Source organism: Acyrthosiphon pisum, chromosome X (assembly GCF_005508785.2).
Source record: "Acyrthosiphon pisum isolate AL4f chromosome X, pea_aphid_22Mar2018_4r6ur, whole genome shotgun sequence".
NCBI lineage: Eukaryota > Metazoa > Arthropoda > Insecta > Hemiptera > Aphididae > Acyrthosiphon > Acyrthosiphon pisum.
Genome location: NC_042493.1, coordinates 100261553 through 100264854, shown reverse-complemented (window position 1 = coordinate 100264854; position 3302 = coordinate 100261553).

The following is a 3302-nucleotide window of genomic DNA, read 5'->3' as shown; positions in this document are numbered from 1 at the left end:
GTACCCTAGTTAAATGTCATTTATATTTAAATGTTTAAATATAAGGTTTGAACATTTAATAGGTCTAAGATTTCTCCATTACAAATATTAACAGTTATTTGATCGTGAATCCACATGGATTTTTAAAGCGTTTGAAGTTCAAATTTTGACAAAATTCGTCAAAATCACGACAGTTAAAAAAATTATTTTGTAGCTGTGAATTAATTTATACTTTTGTCACCTAGTTAATTTTGTATATTTGTGTGAACAATTAATTTCTATTTTCTTCTCGGTTATCTTACTGGCTACTACCATAACGCCTGTTTCGACGCTTTTTTTATTATTATTATTAGTTAGTCATATTATATAATAAATAATAATGTACCTAGCTAATCCTAATTATTTGTCTGTAATCGTCTAACTCTAGACTCTAGGCTCTAAACTAAATATTATAATTTTATATTTTGAGTCGTATGCATTATTTTTAAATATTTATTTTTTAGCTAGGACCAGCCTTTCCAATTATGCATTTTAAATACAAATATTGTAACATGTATATTATATTCATTTTATCATGCAAAAATTGCATTTCAAAATGTCATTGCGTGTGTGTGTATGCAATATAATAATATAATTTTAAAGTTTCAAGTACCTACCCACGAATAATACTTTTAAATTACAACAAAATATCTAAAATTGTTATTCTTCGTTTAAATGTCTAATTTCATCCAAATTTGATCTTAAAATATGTAAAGTAATATTAGGCATAGACCATAGGGTGACAGATCGTCTTTGTTCAGAATTGCTTTTCGTATCCAATGATTTTATATTTTAATGATATTTAAGATTTTTAACACATACGTATTACAGTGGTCGGTGACCCATCACCCACTATACTTGTTGTAGGTACACCTAATAATATGTAAAAGTTATTCGTCATACAAGTCACTGCAGCTAAACTCATTGTACAACATATTTATATTCATATTATACACAATATGTATACTATAGTATTAAAAAAATCTTCGAATGAGCATTTAGCAAATAATATTTTATTTTGTTTTTCTTAAAATATAAAACGATCATTTATAGACCTCGTGACTGTACAGCATATCATTAAAAGAAAAATAATTTTCGGTCTACACATTATAAGATTACAGTTCATTTAACATTGGTTATAAGCTAATTTTATAAATTAAATGATTTTTTCTGTACACACGGATTTGACCCGAGATAGTAATGGTCATATCTATGATATTACGTTGTAGTTCAAAAGAAATAATGAAAAAAAATGTATAATTTATTATAAAACTTCTATGCATATTACAGTTTTAATAATATTATCAGTACTTAAAAAGTCAGCTCTATGTAAATGGTATTAAAATATAATATTATAGTTATTTGCTACATTATTATTATAATATATGGAGGTTTATATATAATATATTAAATTGTTGCTCCGTAATAATTGTTGGCTTTGTATGTTATTGAAAATTATTACGAATAACTATTTAAATTTCTATATTATCTGAATTAAAAAATAAATAATATTGTACTTATTCCTTAGTCCTTACGCTTTTGATCTGATCAATGACATGACATCGATATCATTACAATAATATAATATTATATAATATACTTAATAATATGTTTGTTTGACCGTTGATATATTAATACTATTTGGTAGTATACCGGGAATTAGTGCTTTTCATGTCCCCGCTAACTTCACGGACTTCATACAAAGTTATTTTGTGCGTCGTTTACTCGTTTATATTGATAATTCTTTTATATAAATCAAATATGAAAGGTAGGTACTATAATATAGTTACTTATAGTGATAGACCGTAATAGGCCATAATTCACGCATTGGACATATTTTTTTAACAATCCAAGCTCCAAATCATTGATATAATATAATATTATTATCACTTATTTATCGTAAACTTTACGACGATACCTACATTGTCGAATGTCATATTCGTTTTAAACCAGAAAGGTCTTTTATTTTAATATACATAATAGTTATTAATATTGTTTAACAATTGTATTAGACCGTAGTGTTATAAAAGAGGTTAAATAACATTTTAATTTTAATAACGAAATAATAACTTTATATCTGCCTAAATACTTTAACTGTTCTCAATAATTTAAGATTGTAGTACGTAAACTACCTAACTAGTAATTCTATACAATTTCTAGACAACTTTAAATAAATTTAATGATGTTAAACATGAATAAAATGTTTTTTTTAACATATTGTAGTATTAATGTCTACCTAATAGTAAAATAAAATACTTTAATCATAATAATACCATAAAATATACTTATTCATATTTACGCTGACAGACCGTCTTCACTCATAATCATTTTTCGTACACAGTGGTTTTATATCATTAAATTCAAATTTAACACATCCATTACAGTGACTTCTCTACACAACTGCCTATTGTATAGCGGCCCATTTGTCCACCTTTATTTTTTATTTGTAGTGTAATCATTGGTAATTTTTCAGTAATATATTATATAATATACGGTGACTGCTTGATGTTTAACGTGGCTGGGTGCTTAAATATTACTAGGGCAGAGATCTTGTAGCTCTAAAAAAACAATAAATATGCAAGCATGTAGGCACATAAAATATGAATTTAAAAAAGGTGGGTAAGTGGATGTCACTCTGCTGTACAGTAGGTTACAAGTGGGTCACTGTATAATGGATAGTATTAAATTTGAATTCAATGATATAATATCAGTGTATAAGAAAAACGAGTCTGAGCGGAGACAGTTTGTCAGTCTGGGTATTAGACATACCTATTATAGGTAGGTATACTTATCTATAGTATTAAAAAAAAATTGACCTATAATAAGTATCAATAATAAATTCCAAATTAATCATATGACAATATCCATTAGGTAACGCGTTAAACATCAACAACAAACTGTGGTACTATCATAGATATATAATAGTATACTTTAGAAGTTTCAAGTACCCACATATAATATTATACAATCATTACAATCACAACAAAATAACTAAAATAGTTATTCCAGGTTTTAGATTCTGAGTGGAACGAAGAATGTATTGATTTTACAATGATGTGTGTTTTTTATTTTTTTTATTTTTTTATTTTTTTATTTTATAATTTTTTATTTTTTTTTATTTTTTTTGTGTCTGTGTACACGATAAGTAGTCGAAATAATGCTACGATTTTCAACTTCAGTATCTTGTTCGATCAGAAAGTGAATATCGTTGGTGCATTGGGAGGTCAAAATTTAAATTTCCAACAGTGGTTTTCAAAAGCGCCGGGAAAAACAAAAGAAAAATA